The 22,219-nt window shown below is 41.1% G+C and overlaps 1 protein-coding gene across 9 annotated transcripts in view; it reads left to right on the forward strand.

Annotated features, from left to right (window-relative positions):
- Positions 1–657: 657 nt before the first annotated feature.
- Positions 658–22,219, forward strand: part of Hivep2 (HIVEP zinc finger 2) — a 183,166-nt gene continuing 161,604 nt past the window's right edge. For 4 of the 9 annotated variants that reach the window (XM_076858192.2, XM_076858184.2, XM_076858185.2 and 1 more), the window contains exon 1: positions 2,244–2,682. The gene's annotated coding sequence lies outside the window, so the exon portion shown is untranslated. Of the gene's footprint in view, positions 793–1,831; positions 2,224–2,243; positions 2,683–2,796; positions 2,821–3,005; positions 3,074–22,219 lie in introns of those variants that run through there. The other 5 variants (XM_076858188.2, XM_076858190.2, XM_076858191.2 and 2 more) reach the window with 5 other exon arrangements.

Consider the following 22,219-nt stretch of genomic DNA (forward strand, 5'->3'; position numbering starts at 1 on the left):
ATCCCCCGCAAGGGCTTCAAGTTAAGTCAACAAAGGATGAATATTAAAAAACCTATACAACAAAAGAAGTTTCCGAAGTGGAAGTAGGCCCCGAATTTAAATGGTTCCGATTTTTTCCCTTGAAAAATATCGATTAAAAAAAGGTATCGCCGTTTTGTTTTGGAGAGTCGTCCTTCACAGTAATGTTGCTAGTGCATGGGGATCCCCCAAATACCCTGATTATAGGTCGAACCAAAACCAAACCAAAACAAACCAAAAAACGAAACCAGAGGCGCTATTCTCCCAGTTGTTGAAGGGGCTGTCCTTGCTTTTGAATTGAATTCATTTTTAATGAAAGAGGAAAGGAATATTTTATATGTCTTGACATTTGGCTCCTTTCGGCGAATTCTGAAACTCGAGACGCAAAACATTCCGCAGTTATTGGTGAAATACCTGCCTTAAAAGCAGAACCACAGTTAATGTCTTTGGCTCGGAATTCCAGAGACTAATTTCCACCCCTCCCACGGAGTCACCTGCTCAAGGGGAACCCCGGCCAGAAAGCCGGGTCGCGCCAGGTCAAATCTTGCGCTTCTCTTGTTTACTCCGCCCGGGGCAGGGCGGCGGCGCGGCTGGGGGTTGGGGGTTGGGAGGGCTGCTACAGTCCGCGTCGCCCCGGGCGCCGGCTCCGCTTGGCGGGGCGCAGCGGCTTGGGCACCCGGCAGGGGCGCCTCGCGGTCCGCGCCAGACTCCGAGACCACTTAGAGGAGGCACTCCGGCCGCCCGCTCAGCCCAGCAGCCACTAATCGCTCTGGGGTACAGCGGCCTCCTGGGAACCTCCCTAGCGGGCGCACGGGAGTCCACCGGGAGGGTAACGGCCCAAGGGAACCCCGGTGTCCCCCGGGTGTCTCTGGGTGGGGGAGGAAGCCAGAATCCTGGGTCCCCCTCCTCGCTTGGGATTCCCTTCCCCCGCACGCACCGCTTTCCCAGTACTGGGTGTGATTTCACTCCGGTCTTTTCCGAGGAAAGGGGAGAGCGCGGCTGGTGGTGGCAGTTCGCCCCCGACCCTAGGTCCCAGAGCCGCCCACCAGGAAACCTGCAGCTGCTCCGGGTGCTACAGCCCAAGCCTACTTGAACATCCCAACGTGGGCGGGTCGCGTTCCCCTAGCTGGGTGCGCCCCGGGCACCCAAGGGAGTGATCCCAGGGAAAGCAATTGAGGGGGATTTCGAGCGCGTGAAAAGTTCGCGTTTCCGCGGGGGCACGGAAAATGCCAGTAAAACACTTTGCAAAGCTCCAGAAACAGCCAGGAGTTATAGTTTCATTTTGTTTCTCTTGACCGATAAAATAGTAGAGCATGGGAGAGGCAAAGGATCTGGGGTACCTGGACAAAAATCTAAGGACAATACTAATTATATAATTCTGTTTGCTAGGAAAGCAGGGAACGCTTATATGTGATATGGGGTAGATGGGAAGGGGTGGGAACGAAGGAGGTTTCCACATTCTTAAAGGAAATTCTCAGGCTTCTCAGCGCCCAAGTGTTTCTGCAAGGCGTGCAGAGACCCGCTCTCCGGGGAGTTCCCCGCTCCCATCGAGCGGGAGCGCAGCGGCGAGCTTCCCGCGCCAAGTGGCGGTAGCAAGGCCGGGCCCTGCCCTCCCGGCCGCCTCCCTCCCGCTCGCCCAGCGAGCCGCACATCCCTCTCTGGTCGCCGGCTCCAGACTGGTTTTTCTGGTTCAGCCTCCCTCCCTGGGACGCGCTGGGGGATCCGATGACGTCGCTGGCTGAGTCTCTCCCTCTTCCTCCCTCCCCCCGCCTCTCCCCCGCCCGCCCTCGCCGCGCACTCCTCCTAGTAACTTCTGTTCGGGGAGGCGCTGCCAGGAATAACCCGGTGCGTCCACTGCCCGGGAGGGGAGGCGGCCGCTGCGGCTCCCGCACGCAGACAACTGCGGCCCGATCCCCGCGGCTCCTGCCCCAGCCTGGCGGCCCCTGCCCCGGGCCGATCTTTGTATAGTGTCAGAAAAATAAATATAGGCAAGAGGAGCCTGGGCTGGCGGACGGGATCTCTTCCCTCCCTCCGCGCCCGCCCTCCCTCTGTCCTTAAGGAAATGCTACCAGACACCCCCCACCAGACACGCTCAGCCTTGGCGAGGAGCGGCCTCCGCGGCAGCGAGAACAAGGGCACCAGGGGGGTTTCCTCCCCTCCTCCTCTCCCTCCTCTTCCTCCACCTTCTCAGCGGTGACTTTCCAGGTGAGCGGCCACCGCGGCTGCGAGGATCCCCCTCGCCGGCTCGGGCTCGGTCGCCGCGTCGCACCCTCCTCTGGCCCCTGTCACCCAGCGGCAGCCGGGAGCTGACAGCAGCCCGAGGGGCTCGCGGCCCGGAGGCGGGCGGCCGGCGGGAGGCGGGCTGGAGGTGAGGGGGTGGAGAGCAGGAGAGCGGGGCGCCGCGGAGCGCTGTCTTCTCTCCCTGGCGGAGGAGGGTCTCTGCAAAAACATCTTCAGTGACTGTGGCACAAGTATTTGCCAAGTTGTGTCTTGGACGTTGAAGCTCCTCGGAGCCCGCAGCAACTTGGAGGGTCTCCTGGCTGGTTAACAATTTCCCTCCACGTCTCGACTCTGGGGTGCTGGGTGCAGCCCCGGGTGCGTGGAGGGCGGACCCGCTACTGGCAGAGAGCAGAGCGGCGGGAATCTAGGTCCCTCCTCGGCTCGGTAAGTGGCCTTGGCGCTGTGTTTTTCCTGCCTCCTTCAGCGTTAGAAGCTTGTTTCACTTTATGCTGAAATCGCCGCCGCGGAACTCCGGCGCCCCCTCCTTGGCGCGCGCCCCCGGCCCCTTCCCGGTTTCCGAAGGTGAGGGTCGGAGGGGGCGGGGATGGGAGAGACCTCGGGAGGGGGGTCCGGCGCGTTGGGAAATGCGGGGAATACCCTGGCCGAGGATCTATGCAGATGAGGGCAGGCTGCTTTGCGTAATGTCCTGGGGGGAGGGGGCCGCGCGGGAGCGCTGGAGGCAGGAATGTGCCTGGTTACTAATGAGGGACGTGCACCGGCGCGCACCGCCCGGCCACCGCTGCGGCTGCCGCGGCCGCCGGCGGCCCGTTGTCAGGTAGCGGTGGAGGGGGCCGGGGCGCGCTGCGCGGGTCGGGGGCGGCGCGGGCGGCCGGGCTGGCGGCTCAAGGGCCGGGCCGCCGGCCTGCGGCCGAGCGAGCGCAGGGAAGACTCTGGCTGTGAGCATTTCTATGTCTCCTTTCTCCTCCCGAGCAAGGAAGGAAGGAGAGAAGGAAGGAAGGAAGCGATGAAGGAGGGGACTGTCTCGATGGAAGGTTCAGGCGGAGGCGCCCTCGCCTTGCTGGTGCACCGGCCGCTGAGTGGCTCCAGCCGCCGCCGGCTGGACCCTGGCGCGCGGAGACGGGTGGGGGCGGTTTGCATGCGTGTTTGTCTGTGCGTCTGGCCGGGGACCGGGAAGGGACATGTGTGTTTGGGCTATGCACTGTGGGGAGCTGGGTCTGCGCCTTTATGTCTGTTCCCTGAAGTGGGTGGAACGTTGGCCCGTTCCGGGAATGTTCCATGACGTGGTGCAGCCACAGGAAGGGGGTTAACGAGGGGCTCTCTGCCGCGGCGGCTCTGCCGGTTGCTATCAAAGCAGATGTGCTGCTGCTGCTTCTCCACTGTCACCTCCCTTCACCCCCACCCCTTGCCTTTCCATTCTGTGTGTCTGGTCCTGGTAGGGGTGAGACAGGAAAACACTGCGCTGTGTGTGCGAGTGTGTGTGTGCCTGTTTGTGTGTACTGTTGTGTGAACTGTTGTGTGTGTTGTCGGTCGTACTGGGGGGGACTCCAGATCATCTCTGACACCCCAGCTGTTATCACAGATCCGTGCGCTTTATACGCATGTGCCTCCTGCGTCTTGTCCCTCTTACATAACACATCCAGTGCAGCAGAGGACGCGAGAAAATGCGACCCCAACCCTCCAAGCCCAAATTGTGAGGGGGACAGAAGGTCGGAAAGTGTTCCTGGGTGTTGTCCTTCAGGGACGTGGCTCACAGTGGGAAAAAAAGGCAGAAGGAAAGGAGGTTTCTTCCAGTGGCTCCTCAGACTCAAAGCATCTAACTAAAAAGGACTGCATGAACTAGTCCTCTCTAATGGGAAAGCTTTTTTACATGCTTCTTCGCCAGGGGGAAGTGGGCGCTTTAACCTCCTGGCTTCACACAAGAGAAAGGGTCCTTAATAAGATGCTAGGAGGAGAACTGCAATAATGTGCGTTTGGGCGGGGGGCAGCAGGGAAGGATTGGAGGAGACTGGAGGAATCTCCTGATAATAGGTTTCACCAGAAGCCTTAGGACACCTGTAATGGCTTAGAATTCACACAGGAAGCTGTGTGTGCAACTGACATTGCAAAACCCTTATTCTCTGCACAGTTATTTAGGCCTAAAACGAACGTAGGCTTGTTTCCGGTACTTTCATTATAATGGAAAATTTGAACTGATTTTCTCCTTCCTTTTCTGCCATTTTAAAAATAACTCAATTTATCTTAAAAAAAAAATATTGGTGCTCTTCTTCCACCCCCATGGCTGGACTTCAATAATTTACAGGAGGACTGTGTTTTTCTGGCATCCTCAGAGTCCTAGTCAAGGGCTATTGATTTTTCTCTTCAATACAGTTGCTTCTTTTGCAGTGAATAATCAAGCCCAGAATTTACTTGAAATATTAATAAGATTCATTTTAATTAAATTTACAATGATCTGTCCTCCTTGAAAAAGGCCATTTAACTTTATTAGAAACGTTTCCTCTAGTGTAATATTTGGTGATATTTGTCCTTGAGCCAAGCAAGTTATTTTAAATATATGCATATATATATACTGCTATATACATGATAGACTTTGTGAATGTCTGTTATTACGTCTTACAAGAATGCCACAGTAAAATCTTAAACAAATGGATTTTATAATAGTAGATTTGGTTTGATATATAGATATATATATATATATATATATATATATATATAAATATATATAATTTATTTTATATAATTTATCAAAACAGAAATGTCCTTCATGTGAGTAAAGTGTATATCATTTTCAATGCTAAGAGAAAATTTCCGTGGAATCCTGAGGAGTCATGATACCAGATTACAATTATACATTTTTATTTTGAGCTGAAAGGGATTTATCAATATCCTCTTAATGACAGTGTGATTGGAGTGTCATAATCCTTTTGACCACTAGTTTGAAATATGCAGTTTATTTCTCATATGCAGAAAAACATATTACAATGGTGAATCTTTTGAAAATTGAGATAGTTGCTAGATTTCAACATAGGTCAGGTATAAAACAGAATTTACATTTTGGCATCTATATTTCTGTTGTTGTATTTTGTGACACTATTAGAGAATTCTTATATTTATATAAAGGTATTTTAGATTAAGTTGATATAAGATTGATTTGGAGACAATTTTGGGAATGGTGTGTTAATGATATTACAAATTTAAAATTTAGCTGATGTTTTTAAACTGGTTAGATCCTTGTGGACTGTTTGGTAAAATACTATTAAAGTAGACTAAACATTTCTATATTTCTATGGAACATGGAATGTGAAAAACTTACTATGTGTGAGCTAGCACATAAGGAAATAATGCTGTTTGACTATATTGCAAGATTAACCATCAGAATCTTTTGATTGATCAGTGTCCTTTTGCATGAGATGTGTTTACAAATGTCCTTGTTACTATGAAAACAAAACAGGACACCATACATGCAGGCGTTCCCTGAGGAATAATGGTGCATGTGTCTGCTTGAGTTTTTGGCACTTTGACACTATTCAGAATACCAGGTTGAATCTTTTATGCTGACTCAATTTAAAATTAAGAATCTTGTTTTAAAATGGCCAGTTTTTAAAAAGCAGAGCTAATTTCAGCAGCAACAAAAAACAGCAAATACTCTTTTTGTTGGTTTTAGACTTTTGAAGCAGCACCAATGATTTGCTGAAGTTCATTTAAAAGTTTTCAACACAGGAAAAGCAATTTTAAAGACCTATAGATAATATTGTTTGGCAGGGGCAAAAGTTTAATTCACTACAGCGTGAAATTATTGAATACCCTGTATGATAACTATTATAACAAGGGAAAAGTGGCTTAGATCAACTAGATTCATAGCTGTGGACCAAACAGGCTGCCAATCTGTTGATTAAAAAGAAGCAGTTTTCACAATGTAGTAATAGTATCAGCAGGACTCCGTTGGTCTATACATTAGTCCTGTAGGTGGAGAAATGGTTCACAGTTTAAAATTTCAATGATATGCTTCTAGTGTATGATATTATAGGTGAATTTGTCATGAGTTCATGTTTTGGCTAAACCTTTGGCAACTTTTAGAGTTATATTATAAAAGGGAGCAGAGGAAATTTGCTAACTCAACTTAGTGGACTTGAGATTTCTTGAGAAACCCAGAGTATTTGGTTTGGCTTTAACCTGTACATAGGCAAAGTCTTCATTAATACTGTGTAAAACTTCGTGAATATTTCAAGTGAGGGCTGTACTGTGAAGTTGTAGGTGAATACAGAAGATTGAAGGAAAATGAGAGGGCTTCATGAAATTAAGGGTGCACATATTTGAGGGAAACTTTATGAAAAGTAATATTATTTTCTATTTGTTCCTGATATTTGATCATAATCAAAATTTTTGTTTAATATATGCTATTTATGACACTTGAATCTAATGTATGAAATATGATATGTCAAGAGCTTTGTAATGTTTTGAACAACCAATAAAAAAAAGAAGGGAAAATATATATATATATGCTATTTATGACAACACAAAAAAGTTAAAAATCAATATTTGTAGCTAGGAGATAGCTTTAAGAAATTTGGGAAAATATTTTAGTACTTTATTGTTGTGACACAACTTGGAAATCATAGTGTAAAAAAGGATAATATGGGGCTGTGGCTGTGACTCTGTGGTAGAGCGCCCACCTAGCATGTGCGAGGCACTGGGTTCAATTCTCAGCACCACATAAAAATAAATAAATAAAATGAAGGTATTGTGTCCAACTACACTATGTGTGTGTGTATACATATATATATATATTAAAAGGATAATATGTTTTTCTTGCTGTGTGCAATCTGTGGTGTGTTTGAGATGAACCATGGGCACCAGCATTGGATTGACATAGGCCTATAACCTCTACATGACTACTCTGGAATAACACCAGAGCTGCCTGCCATGTGGGTCACTGTTATTCTGGCAAAGATGTTCCAATATTAACACTCCTGTGATCCATCATTCATGCTATTATCTATTATAACATATGGCGTATTGTATAATTGTTCCTAACTGTAGATTTCCTATCTTAAAATTTGGGGTTCAACTATTTAGACCTATTTGAAGAAAATGCTTTGAAGAGAAGAGATGAAAATGCTATTCATGTTTCTGAGAGTGATTCTGGCCAGAAAGCAGGTGGGATCTGTCTTACCACTTCTGGGTCACAAAATCGTTCAGTGTAGGATCTGGAATTAGTCAGGGTCCATGTCTTTGCCTTGTCACTTCTATAATCTCAGTCTTCCTTTTTTTTAAACAACATTTATTTATTTATTTATTTGTTTGTTTATTTATTTAGTTTTATGTGGTCCTGAGGATCAAACCCAGTGCCTTGTACATGCCAGACTGAGCCACAACCCCAGCCCCTCAGTCTTCTTTTCATAATATGATGACAGGTGTCCCATTATTGTTGTCAATACAATTTGTTCATCTAGTCATTCAGGAAGTATTTTCTATAGGTAAGGCCTTGTGCTAGGCACCAAGGGTAGAAGGATGACTCAAATCAGAAAAGGAGCTTATAATGTCATGAAGCTGACAGCTATTAATCACACTATGAACCAATATATGTACAATACATGTTTTAAGTGCTATGGAAGAAACACAAAGAACTATGTATAACCCCTGTCTGGGAGCGAAGAGTCAAGTAGAAAAAGGTGGGTAGAGGGAGGGAGAGCATTGTACAAGGGAATAATGCAAATACCTTAAGGTGGGGGAATGCACAGTGTTTCCAGGAGTTGAAAGCAAGCCAGTGGGACTGGAGGGCAGATAACCAGAGAGGTAATGCCAGATAAGGCCAGAACATGTGGGAAGGGCCTTGAAAGCAGGTTGACCACACAAATGATTATGTAGCTTGGCATAAACGGGTTGCTCTTGGCAAATCAAGACATATGTTGTCCCTATTTCTGGCCATGTTACAGCTTGATTTTTGCAGAGGGAATTTTGGAGGGTGGGGTCTAGAAGTTGCTTATGTATAACATGTGTGTCTGCACACTGCTTCCACATTAATTGCCACTGCCCCCAGGACATTTTTTTAATATTTATTTTTTAGTTGTAGTTGAACACAATACTTTTATTTTATTTATTTTTATGTGATGCTGAGGATTGAACCCAGGGCCTCATCCATGCTAGGCAAGCACTCCACCTCTGAGCCACAACCCCAGCCCTGCCCTGGGACATTTTTAATGTTGTTGTGTGAGCTGACTTTAGTTTGATGGACTTACCCGCAGGTTAGCTACTAGTATTTGCAGATATGTATGTACTTTTCTTATTTTATTTATTTATTTATGCATTCATTCATTCATTCTAATTTGTTATATATGACAGCAGAATGCATTTCAATTCATATTACACATATAGGGCACAATTTTTCATGTCTTTGGATGTACACAAAGTAAAGTAACACCATTTGTATCTTCATACGTGTTCTTAGAGTAAAGATGTCATTTCATCCCACCATCTTTCCTACCCCTAGGCCCCCTCCCTTCCCCGTTCTCACCTTTGCGCTATCTAAAGTTCGCCCAGTCCTCCCATGCCCTCCCCCCTGCCCCCATTATGGATCAGCATCCTTATATCAGAGAGGACTTTTGACATTTGTTTTTTTGGGATTGGCTTACTTCACTTAGCATAATATTCTCCAAATCCATCCATTTACCTTCAAATGCCATGATTTTACTCTCCTTTGATGTTGAGTAATATTCTGTTGTGTATGTATACCACATTTTCTTTATTCATTCATCTACTAAAGGGCTTTTTTATTTTTAAATATATTTTAAAGATTTTTTTTTTAGTTGTACATGGACACCATACCTTTATTTCATTTATTTATTTTTATGTGGTGCTGAGGATTGAACCCAGTACCTCAGACATGCTAGGCAAGCATACTACCACTGAGCTACAACCCCAGCCCTAATGAAAGGCTTTTTAAAAGAAGAAAAAGTAATTTAAATTTTAAAAAAAATACTTATTTGGGGTTTCAGCAAACTGAATTGACCAGAATCATTGATTCAATTAATGAATAACTACCAATTGAGAAGTCTTTACAAGGTCGCTGTGTGAAGGAACCGATTAATCTTTGGAGCCCCACATGAGTTGGATCTATATGTTTCTAAACAACTAGTAAAAGAGTGAAACATTCAATTCTCCAGATTATTTTTATATGGTTGCAAATATCAAGGTGTTTGGATAAATTTAGATTTGAATTTTTACTTTCCTTATGATTAGGGGTCAGTGTAAGATGAAATCACATGGTATGAAAGAGTAGAAAAAAGGATTGTGATAATAATATTCTTTTCCTTTGTCAACTCTGTCATTTTATTAATTCATTTCCTGTCTTGTACTTTATATAATAAGAAAATTAGAAAATTTAAGTGGTAGGGTCATTGCTATGTAGTGGCTCTAAGCTTGGGCTCGGTAGTCAAGAGTGACTGCAAGAGAAGATACAGGGCTTACAAGTTACAAATGAGAACACAGTGTAAATGGAAGCTGGCTCTTTCTTTCCTTCCTTCCCTTTCTTCCTCCTTCCTTCCTTTTTCAGCTGGAAAGTTTAGAGGGGCCTTATAGGAGAAAGCATTTTTTGATTGGAAGCCTTGAAGGTTGAGTAAAACTGCATTAAGCAAAGAGAAGAGAGGGGTCAGGATGCACTGAGCTGCAGTGATGAGGTATAGGGGCAGCACCAAGGAGGGGAGGAGTACTGGTCTCCCATTCTGGGGGGCCTTAGAGCTCTGCTGAGAAAGCTGGGTTTCACTCAGTGATTTGGGGCAAAGAAGTAATATTGTGAAGTGTGTGTTTGGACAGATTAAAAGGGGTATAGGAGGTGGATATATTTTTGGTAAAGAGGTGGTCAGATTGCTATGGAAAGGAATGGAAGTTTACTCTGTTGCATGACAATGTGAATAGTTTTCTCTTGTTAATGGATATGTTAAAAGCACCTTATAATGCAATAAATAAAGTGATTAAAATATTTTTTAAGTGCTGCCAAATATGCATGGCAGGTTTGAATAACATTTTAAGTAAAGGACAGCACTTTGACTATTGAATTATTTATTTCTGAAAATATTTATAAATACTTACAGGTGAAAGTGGACCATCAAACACCAACTTATGAAAATATTTATATTTAAAGTTACAGGGTATTAATACTTTTAGGTGTAAATACATGAGGAATTGATAGGTGATTCATTCAGTGGTTAATTAGAATACCATGTTTTAATCGATTCCCAGTTGCATCTAAATCAGGACAATGGACAGATAGTGGAGAACAGTGTATTTGACATGCAGTACTTTGTTTGGCAAAGATTTGTTTGGTGGTTTCGTTTTCTCTGAAAAGAAAGCAGATCATTAAAGCTCTTATTTGCATTGTGGCAGATTCACTTGATTCCAGAAGCCCAGCAAAAAGGTGGGACTTTTCCAGTAGGCCTTAGGTGAACATAGACACACCCTCAATTATATTTGTTCGGGGATCCGTAAAGGAGCATCTGTGTATAGGCATGCGTGCGCTCACATAAGCATACACAAATCTTAGAAAAAAAAATCGTGTTCATTGAGAGAAGATTTTGATGATTAAAATATAGCCTTAATTCTTATCTAGATAGTTGCTGAAAGTATTTCTCTTACAGCGGAGATTATGTCTAATTCTATATAAAGAAGATTATAGGAAAGATAATTTAAATTGTAACTAGCTTTGTTCACTAAAATGCTAGATTCATTTGAAACAGCACTTTATTTCTTTTGGAAGCCAGACAACTAGTTTAATAGTGTACATATGAAACGCTAATTTGGCTTGTTAATTGGATGCAATTAAATTGAGGTTATTTTATACTGCTTAATTGTCTGAAAATTACATGTGTTGCCATGCCTGTGTAACTTGAGGCAAAAGCCGGGGGATATTGTGGGAATGGGGGTGGGAAGGACATAAGGTCTAGTCCTAGTCGTGTCTTTGCAGTGAACTTTCTGTGAGAACTTGGAAGCAAGACTTTCAAGCTCTCTGGACCTCATTTGGAAATGGAAGAGACTGGAACAGATGGCTTCTAGAGCCTCTTCCAACTCATATTCTATCAGTTTATAAATTCTACTTTGTAGTTATAGAGAATTCAATGTCATTTTATTCTATAATTATGGTATTACCAGGATGAATGAAACACTTAAAAAAAAATCAGCCCAGTGCCAATTTAGCAAATCCATTAGATGGAAAGGAATTGAGGTTTAAAGAGCACTTGCCCTGTGCCAGGCTCCATGGCAGACACTCTCCCAAGCGTTAGTTCTCTTAATGCCACTGCCTTACTGAGAAGATGTGGTTTTATTATCTTTATGTTTGTACCTAAGGAAACTGAGATTCTGAATGGTGAACTGATTTTTGCAGGGATGCTCTGATGGTCATCAGTAGAGCAGGATTTGAACTTGGGGCTATTAGGTTTTGAAGCCATTCCATGCAATATAAGCAACTATTTACATAACGCAATTATTTAAAAAATTAACAACAACAAAAAATGCTGATCATTTTTTTGATCATTTTTTATCACTCTTTTTTTATTGGTTGTTTAAAACATTACAAAGCTCTTGACATATCATATTTCATACATTAGATTCAAGTGGGTTATGAACTCCCACTCTTCAGTGAACCAAATATTTAGCCTAGGTGTGAAGAGCCTGGATTGGAAGCTGGAACAATGGAATTCCAGCTCCACTATCAGTCAGGAGGAATGTAGAAAAGTCACTTAACATCCCAGGGATTACAAAATGATGACAAATCTTGTTGGAGGGTTATTGTGAAGTTTTTACGAGAATGTGTGTACGGATCTCAGTGAGCACATAGTGAATGCTTAATACCTGGTAGTTGGATTATTATTAAGAGATTAGACCAGAAGAACTTCAACTGTTGTGACAGTAAGATATTACTTAAACATTTTCAAATGGTCCATCAAACTCTTGATTGAAGTGGTTTAAAAACAATGTCACAACGAGCTTGGTTTTTGACAGTTGTTAACAAATGGGATTGCTGATTGCAATCTTGGATATTTCTCTTTTAGCTCAGCTACTGTGCTATACTGATGATGTGAACTAAATCCGCTGGTTCCAGAGTTTTTGGTCTCATTTAGATCTAGGGCCTGAATTACCCAACTTGAATTGTATAAATCTTAAAAGCCAGATAACCAGTGTTCACCCATGGGGCCCTTGGACCCACTTAAAGAGTCTATTGCTTGCAGGACTGCGGACTTTAAAAATATTTCCTAATGAATAAATACTGATAGTTTGGGAAAGGTGCTCTTTTAGACAATGGGGATTTGTTAGTGGACAAAATAATAAAAGAAAACCTGTTGCCCTCATGGAGTTTATATTCTAGTAGACTAATTCAGGAAAATCTAGTCACCATACTACTTTTTAAGTGTTTTCAGAAATCTCCTCCTTTTGTACTGTGTCTGTCTTAACCCAAATGATGGTTGAAGATACACCATAAGACTTACTGAATCACTACTGAAATAATCTATTTCATATACGTGTATGCACAAACACTATTATTTCATAGTAAGGTAGTTTTTAAAGAGGTACTATTTTTACATGACTAAATATTATAGCACTATTCTTTTTAGGTTTTTTTTTTTTTTTTTGGTACTGAAGATAAACCCAGGGACTCACACCTGCTAGGCAAGTATTCTGCCATTGAAATATATCCACAGCCTTTTAAAATTTTGAGAACAGGGCCTTGCCAAGCTTATGAAGCTAGCCTCAAACTTGTGATCTTCCTGCTTTAGCTTCCTGAGTAGCTGGGATTATAGGTTTGGGTTATTGTGCTGGGATTAAAGTTCTTTTTTATGGTTCCACTGTATGGTCCTTTATACCTGTAGATCAAGTCCTTGCATGGACAAGGAGAAAAAAAAAGATTAACAAATGACACATTTTATTATAAAATGCACTTATAAGCTTGTTAAAAGTGAGGAGGTTACCTCAGATTATGTTTAGAATTTTTTAATCCTCTTTAAATGAATTTTTCATTACTTTACTTACCGATAATTTTCATCATAACATTTCTAGTGGATTAGGATGCTTGTACTTACACTAATGTGTGCTGAACATGGTGCATGACAGGCAGTGAGCACATTTGGATACTTGGTAAATGTTTAAAGTCATCATTCTTAAGACAGATGGGGTGTCCTCAGAGCCAAATGAAGGAAATCCTCAGTGGGCTAACGTCTTGGCTAGTCTTTGCCTCAATGGCCAAGGTCCATCAGTCTGCTCACCCTTAAGTGCCTCTAGCCATTTTCAACTTTATAAAAAGTCCTCCAGAAAACAGCCTTCTCCCCTGCACACCCAGCTGTCACAAACCCCTTTACCAACTATGGTCAGAGACTTCTTGGGCCCTCAACTTCCCACCTGTTTTATAGCAAATGAACAGATGGAACCATCTTGAGGAATTTGAAAGTCCGATAGGCAAGTTTATAATTGAACTGGATTCTTATATATAGGAAGTTTTCCTTGGCCATATTTTTGGTCGGGATATTCTGAGAAGGAAGGTTGTGTGAAGGTGGCCATTGCTCTTGAGTGTGGGGAGGCCTTGAATAAATTCAGCATATAAAAGAGTATATTCCTTTCCTCCACTTAACTCCTGTGTCATGAAGGCAAAACATGGAGGAGGGTAGGCTGGGGGTGAAACTGTCCTGTCACGCAAGCTGGTGGTGAAATCCTGTCTTGGCCACTCGGCAGTGCCCCATGGGACAATCTGGATGGCTGGTCCAACACACTGTGGATATAGGTCATGGGGAGTTCAGCTTCTAATTACCCATGGAACAATGATTAAACTTTATTTTTCTTTCTTTTCCTGATGCTTTAATTTGGAATAGTCTCAATTCCACTAAGCAAGAGAAAAATCTAAGTTATAAACACTCAATTTATTTTCTTGTCAGTAGCCATGTGTCAAAATTTATGTTGGGAGAAATACAGACTTTTTGGATAAAACGAGGATTTCAGATATCTGTTCTGCTCTTGAGATGATGTGCTCATTAAAGCCCATACACTTGTGCCACAGAGGCCACCAGAACCCACTCTAAACCCTGACCCTACTAGTTGACAGCTTGCCTCATTATTGATTTTTGAAATGATTCAGGCCAAGCGACTGTATCTCTGTTATATTTCATTGTTTCTTCATCTGTAAAAGTGAAGTATTGCTTGTAGCACTGCCCTACCTCCTGGGAACAGAACAGGGTAACAAGAGAATTGGAGTGGCTATTTTTAGTGTGTAAAACAACACTAAGTTTTGAGAATACTTAAGTTGTTGAAAAAATCTGATATGCAGGGATATATTTATGCAAGGGTTGGTAGAGTATTCTTGAGATAATTGATTGCTATTGATGTACTTTATTACAGGCATATGCAGTTGTTTGTAGAAAGATAATGGTCAGCTGCTCTGCAGCTTGTGTATCTCCTGATGCGTTTGAATTTCTTGTGGGTCATTAATGCACATGTGTAATACAGTATTGAGCTAGTTATGTTATACTCATATTCAAGCAAAAGGAATAAAAAAAAGGAATCTAAAGACATTTGTTTTCAGATGTGTAATCTGTTTACTTGTTAGATGACCTCAGTTATATTCGTGATAAACTTGGTGCCCAAATTTAATAAAGTAAGTCTTTAAAATGGCCAAGTGGCTGAGAATATTCTAAATGGACTTTTAAAATAAATCAACCTGACAGTATTGAGTATAGCAAATAATTGGATGCTAAGTGTGGAGATTAGATTTTCCAATGGACAAACTCCAAATTTGTTTAATCATCAGTTGATTTCTGGCTATGTTTGATGAGAATTTTCTAATGTTCAACATAATCATGTCTGAAAATGGTCACATTGGGAGTAATAGTTGATTTGGAAAAGTTTTTTTATATCTATCTTAGCAAATAATTCTTGAATTTGTGTTATGAAGAAATTATGCTGATCATTTGTCTTTCTTACTTTTTTTTTTTTTTTTTGCTTTGGTACTGAGGATTTGAACCCAGGGGCATTTGACCACTGAGCCTCATCCCCAGCCCTATTTTGTATTTTATTTAGAGACAGGGTCTCACTGAGTTGCTTAGCATCTCACTTTTGCGGAGGCTGGCTTTGAACTTGGGATCTTCCTGTCTCAACCTCCCGAGCCACTGGGATTACAGGTGTGTGCTGCCACTGGCTTTCTCTTGTATTCTCTTATATTCTTATGGGTGACAAAGGATAAGAGCAATGGGAAGCAAGGGAAAGAGTTTGAAATTAATAACAAATTTGCTGTGGCTTCAAAACCTGCTGTGATTACAGGAAGGCTTCTTGCGGCCACAAGAGCAGACAGTGCCTCACAGTGTGTCTACCATTTATCATCTCCTTTGAGTCAACTGGTTTTGATTTAAATTTCATAAGAAATTTTTACAAAATGCCACCTAGTTGTGTGAATCAAGCTACTGTTCTCATTTATATTTGACATGTAAATAACCCTAAAAAACTGAGGCAGAGAATGAGGTTTGGATGAAGACACAGGATCCTGGGTTCCTTTGGGATCTGCAGATGGCTTCCTATATTCAGTATAACTTTCCCTGGTACCTCTTCCTACTTGAGTTAGGCCTTGACATCATCAGGATCTCCTGAGCATTTCCTGAAAAGTTTTACTTCTATTCACTGTGATTCGGTTTGTAATACTGCAATGATACTTATGATACTTATGTATTGCATCTCTTAAAGTGTAATTTGAATTATGCAATCAATGTCTTAGGGATAAGATCTAATGTGCTGATACAGATTTTTTCAACTGGTGATAATGTGAAATCTTGTATGGAATCCTAGGATTAGATAAAGACATTGGAGACATTTAATCTCCAGCTATAGCTGTGAGAAATCACTAGGGACAAATCACCTAGGACTGCTCTTTCTTAGGAAGGCCTATTCCCTTATTGGGCACTTGTGTTTATGAGCAGTTTAGTCCTCAACAGCTCCAAAACTAGTTGAATAATCCTTGTGTTGCATGACAGTCCTATGGTTATTTAAAGAGAGCAATCATGTTCACCTTACCTATTATTTTTTCCTGGCTAAATATTCCCAGTTCTCTCTGCTAGATCTCATTGGATGTCATTTTTATTTTCATTTTTATTAATTTCAGGGATCAGGTTGTTCATGTCTGAAATTTACAGCAGGCTATTGATTTTTATGAGTCCTCAAAAAATAAATTGCTCATTTACTCAGTTACTCTTGAGAAGAATCCTGTTACCAACTGGTTTAGAAATATTTTACAGTAAGGGCCTAATGGTGTTGGTTGAGACTTTGTAGACAGTATAACTAGAACAGCATTAGAATGTATGATAGTATAATACAGAACGATTTTATCATGTATTATTGAGATTCTGATACTTGTGAGATATATGGGAATATGCAATATAATACAATTATAAATAGAATATAAAATATAAAGCAGAGTGTTTCCCTATTCTCATCAAAACCTTTATGGTCTCCAATGTTGAAGAAAGAATTAAGGAAGGAAAACTATTTTTAAAATAGACAAGTGAAACCATAAGAGAGACGTTTAAGAAGCATTAAAAGAGTGCACAATCACCCCTGGCTGAGGAGATAGAGGTTTCTTGGCAAAAGGGGATGCTTCATGGGAGGCCTTGATTTTCACAGGCAAAGTGTACAAATACACCAGTGCCAGAGAATGTACAACGGTGTTTTTCAGAGGTGTGTCTGATTTGAGTTCAGCATAAAATGCATGTTAAGTGGATGTTGGTGAGAAAGTTGGAACGTGTGACACATTGTCTAGGAGCTTGCATTCCAGTTTAAAGAGTTTGTACCTAAAATGATCAGATGTACTATACTGCTCTGAGAATATGATCATTGAGTTTGGCCATTCTTTAATAATATACCATTAAATGAAATGAAATAAACAGCTAAAATAAAATGTGTTAAAAATTTGTATGCAGAAAATTCAATTGTATTGAAAAATAGCATCCCACATAAGACATGTTGGCTTTACATTGGCATATTATTATATATACCATCTTTGTCCTAGGAGCTGAAAAATCTCAAAAGATAATGACTTTAAAGGTAAAGTAACGGACATATTGTCATATTCATACCTGTGCCACCTACATTTTCTAATTCCTATTTTTTGACCATATAAGTGACTATCACAATAAATTAACCTTTTCTTCAATTAGTAGTTTCCTGTTAATTAAAATGTGAATATAGAATGTTGGGAAATACTTCCATGCATGGACATTACTTGTAAGAATATCTTCTGTATAGTACCACATACAGTAGAGTCTTGTTGCATCGTAATAACAACTTTGAAGAATATTCTTACTTGAGATCTTTATTGCTTTTAGTATTTATGAGAAAACTCTTCTGCTTTAATTTGCCTGCACAGATGGCTTATTAATATACATAATGAATAGTAAGGGAGGTCGATATTTAAGTGGGCACATGTGTCATAGAACAAGTGAACCTATAAAATTTGTATGCACAAACTGAGATTGGATGTTTGCATGTTACTAAAACAAAGGTTATCATTTCCTGAGTAGGTACTTTGATTTTTGGAACTCTTAATTGTAAAGAGAATTATCATATTTTAAATTTAGCTTTAGTCACACTTTTAATCTTTGGGAAGTACCCAGGTTTTTGTGAGGGACTAGGAGAGAATGAAAGATACTGTGTTGTAAAAACAAAACAAAAACCAAAAACCAATTTATGCAGTAGGTTCATTTTCACTTTTGCTTTAATGCATATGAGAACACGGATGTTTCAATAACATGCATTGTTATAGGCCATTTGGGCACTTAGTACTGTTTAAATTTTATTGACAGCCTATATGATGCCATTTTATTAATGGCCTATAATGAGGGCCTGTTCTGAAGTGTTCAGTATAGATGGAGGCTGAAAAAGGAGATGTGCTGTTAAACACTGGAGTACTAAGTAAGTATGTGAAGATTATGTCGACTTTACCTAGAGCCTGAAAGGCAGGTCCCAGGTGATTACACCTCATCTTGTTATTTCTGAGGAGAAACGAACCATTCTTGAACTACTTGGTGGTCTTGGGACTTAGTTACAGGGCCTGTACTTTGTTCAGTTATCCAATCCTGAAAGATCAAGGCACAAGTAATTTATGCTGAAGGCCACTTAATAAAGAGAAGGTTTTAGTTTTGGGGTAGTTTGTGTGAGAAATAAGCCATTGGTTTTGGAAATACTGACGTACAATAGGGGCCTTAATGGAATTAGACTGTGAAGTATGTACAAAAGTAAGTTTTTAACGAAAGGGTAATTGTACTTGTGTGTTCTCATATGTGTTTTCATGTAATGCACTTTTCTCTTCATTCCTGTACCTGTCTGCTCATTCAGTGAGCTTTCTTCCTTTGTCTGTGCTTCAGCTCTTAGGCTTTGATTTTGGGAAAATACTGACTCTGGAACAAAGCCATTGTACCATAATTATAGAATAGGATGGGGACGTCAGAAAGAAAGATTTCTGATGGCATTATCATTGCATTTCTTGGGATCCAGGTTTTTGGAAAAACAACAAATGATTGGTAAATGTTCCTTGCTTATTGGAGAAGAATGTTACTCGATTTGGATATTGTGAGAGGAGAGGAAGAATTCAGTATTCTTTTCTGAATGTTTTTAGAGAGGAGGCCAGCTTAAGAACCAAGTCGGCATGTCACCATCTGGTCATTTCAAAGACTTGTCAATGTTTAAGAAAATGGAGAGATTCTTTAAGTTCTAGGATCTCAGACCCGAATGGTACAGTAACAATTAACTGTTACTCTCATTTTCAAATGACACATTGAAATGAAACCAAGCCTGAACTAAATAATGAGTTTCAAAGGATTAACTTGGGAAACTTCAAGTCTTAATTCTTTTAATTAAATTAAATGCTAATATATCTTATTAGGTTGGAATTGTACATTATAAGCACTCTTATGATGTACTTTAAATCCCAAAATTAGAGCATTTAAATAGTTTCCCCTGTGGTTTCTAGAGAGAAAGTGTAAACTGTGTTATTCTGGAGAACATCCTTTTATCCTAACAGTTTATTTGTTCTTTTTCATGATGTAATAGAGAAGCATTTGAAAATAACACCAGGAAAATGAAGAACTCAAAGAGTTTAGTATTCTGGCTCAGATTTTCAATTATGTAGTTATTCACAAGTTGATTTATTTTATTGTTATCATACTGGTCTTTATATCTTCAGTCTATACTACATTTATGGTGGTACTGATTTCATTTGGCCTGTAATGAGGATCATAAAATAGGAAAATTTTTAGCCATTCCTTTTGATCTTTCAAGTACCGCCATTGGCAATTAAATATAAACCAGAGAGCATGAACTTTGAGTAAAATCTTCATTGAGCTTGGACAGTATTTGGGCAGTCACTTGCAATGGTGTGTTAATTATACACCATTGACAGATGATTTGAAGGAGTAACTAAAAGTGAACTCTAATGAAAAGTACAAGAATTGCTGCGTACATGGAATAGGTAAAAGAATGGTATGATAGAAAAAAAAGACATGAATAAAAGTTGGTGTGGGATCACTCAGGAGATAGAAAAGCCACCTTAGAGTATTTCCTAGGACTGGACACATCTGAGTCACTTTCATCCTCAAGTCCTTTGACAGGTTTGGGAAGTTGATAGATCTTACTTAAAAGGTACTGTACCCAAGCTAAGTGAATAATTTAGTTGGATGGATTCTTCCTTAGGCCTTTCCCAGGACACACAGGCAGGCACTGGCTACTGTAGTAAAGGATGGTTTAGTTGGGAGTAGAGTTTAGGAATGGCAAGGATTTGGGATTATTATTATTTTTTTCCAGTAAGATCAAAGGGAGCTCAGCTCAGGTCTTCACAATGCTGCTGGTTTTGAACTAAATGTAATGATTTCTTCACAAAATAAGGACAGAAATATGTGTGAAGTAAATGGAAATCTTTCATATATTAAGTAGATTTAAAATATTATTCTGTTATACAGTATTTAATTGTGTTACTCAGATATTTAGGAAATAAGAACAGATTAAGTACTCATTGGTTTTGAATCACTTTCAAGGCAGCTCAGGTTACCTTTAATATAATTGCCTTAGGTAGTAAGTGACTGGATAGGACAGTTAACATTTATTAAGTTGTTAAGTCTTTTATGCACTTTTAACATAAAAAATGCAGTAACCATTTAAAAATAAAGCTTCTTTATCAAGGAGTAGACCTGGGTAATGAACTTCACAGAAGTGTTAAGATGATGATTTCTTACATTCCAAACATTTATTGTGAATTTGTAGGTTGCAATCAGTATACATTTTATGTTTTGCTATACTTACCCAATTTTTAAAATAGTTTATTTTTTTAGAGAAGTTTTAGGTTCATAGCAAATTGAGTGGAAGAGATAAAGAATGATTCCTGTATGCTTTCCACCTCCCCACCTTAGAAGTCTTGCACCAGAGCAGTACATTTGCTTATCATCCAAGAACCTAAATGGACACATCTTGATGACCCCAAGTACATAGCTTACATTACATAAAGCCCTAACTTTTAAGTCATGTCCTGTTGTGAAATGTTGCTTAGTTCAAATGTTAGAGATGTTAGAGCAACATAACATAGGTAACACTGGTTTACTATGAGAAGAACAGAATCTATACTTTCTAACCACCTCTCCAGCAAACTGAAATGAAGCTATTTCACTTTTTTATTTCATAATGATTACCCAAACCTTATGGTTTTATTTCTAATTCCTATTAACCATAAGTCATTGATTCTGTAGACTTACACAGAGTTATAATCTGGTTTGGGGTTTGAAACTAAATGGAAGGCTGGAAATTTAGAATAAAGGAACTTCTAAAAAAATATAAATGGGGTGGGGCTGGAGTTGTCTGGCTCAGCAGTAGAGCACTTGCCTCCCATGGGTGAGGCCCTGGGTTCAATCCTCAACACCACATAAAAATAAATAAACAAAATAAAGTATTGTGTCCTTCTACAAATAAAAAAGAATATTTAAAAGAATAAAATAAGGGCAACTTCTATTTTAAAACATTCTAGCCAAATGTTTTGCTGCTATTAAAATGCATAAGTATAAGAGAAAGAGTCTTAGGAGATTCTTTTTATTAGTTGAAATATGATTAATTCAGGTTTTAATAAACGAAAGAAATGTTTATGTCATGCAACGTGTGTTTTAATAATGAAAACATATAGAACATGCCTGGAATATGCTTTTAGAAACATCTAAAGGGGTTTTCTCGCTTTCTTTGACCGCTGGAGCTGGGCGGTATAGAAATGTTCTGTTCCCTCCTCCCTCTGACAGCGACTTGAGGAATCCACACTGGGAAAGCAAGGGGAAAACAGTTGCAAGAGCATCCCTTAAGTGGTTTTTTTTTTTTTTTTTTTTTTTTTTTACTTTTGATGATTTTAAAATAATCCTAATGGAAATCGAGTCATCCTTCGGAAACCACATTGAAAATTCCGCGTAGAAACTTGCGCAGGGAAAGTGCTTCCTCCGGGCACTAGGAAACGCAGGCTTTTCCTCACTCAGGAGATGAGCGGGAGGAGGCTGCGGCCGCGGGGAGCTGCGGGGAGCGCGGCGGCCCTGCTGGGCTTCGCGGGGAGCGCGCGCGGCTCCCGCCCGGCGGCCGGTGCGGCCTCAGGTGGCCGCGCCCGCGGTCTCGGAGCCGGGCGCGGGGAGGGCGTGCGGCCGAGGGGAGCCCTGGCCTTGGCCGCGCGCCGCCTGCCCTGCCCGCGGCTGAACTTTGGCCCGGGCCGCTGACACCCGAGGGAGTCTGAATGCAATGACGTCTCCTCTGGTTTCGGCTGCACAACAGGAAATGCTCTGGGCCTCCCCCTTCCTGCCCGGAGAAAGTGGGGCTCGCTGCTCCCGGCGGCCGGCCGAGACCTAGTTTCGCCTCCGCAGCGCCCGCTCCTTCAGGGCCTCTGGGGGCGCAGGGCTCAGGCTCTCCGGGGCACCCTGGTTGTGCAATGGCT

Source organism: Callospermophilus lateralis, chromosome 6 (genome assembly GCF_048772815.1).
Source record: "Callospermophilus lateralis isolate mCalLat2 chromosome 6, mCalLat2.hap1, whole genome shotgun sequence".
NCBI classification, from domain to species: Eukaryota; Metazoa; Chordata; class Mammalia; order Rodentia; family Sciuridae; genus Callospermophilus; species Callospermophilus lateralis.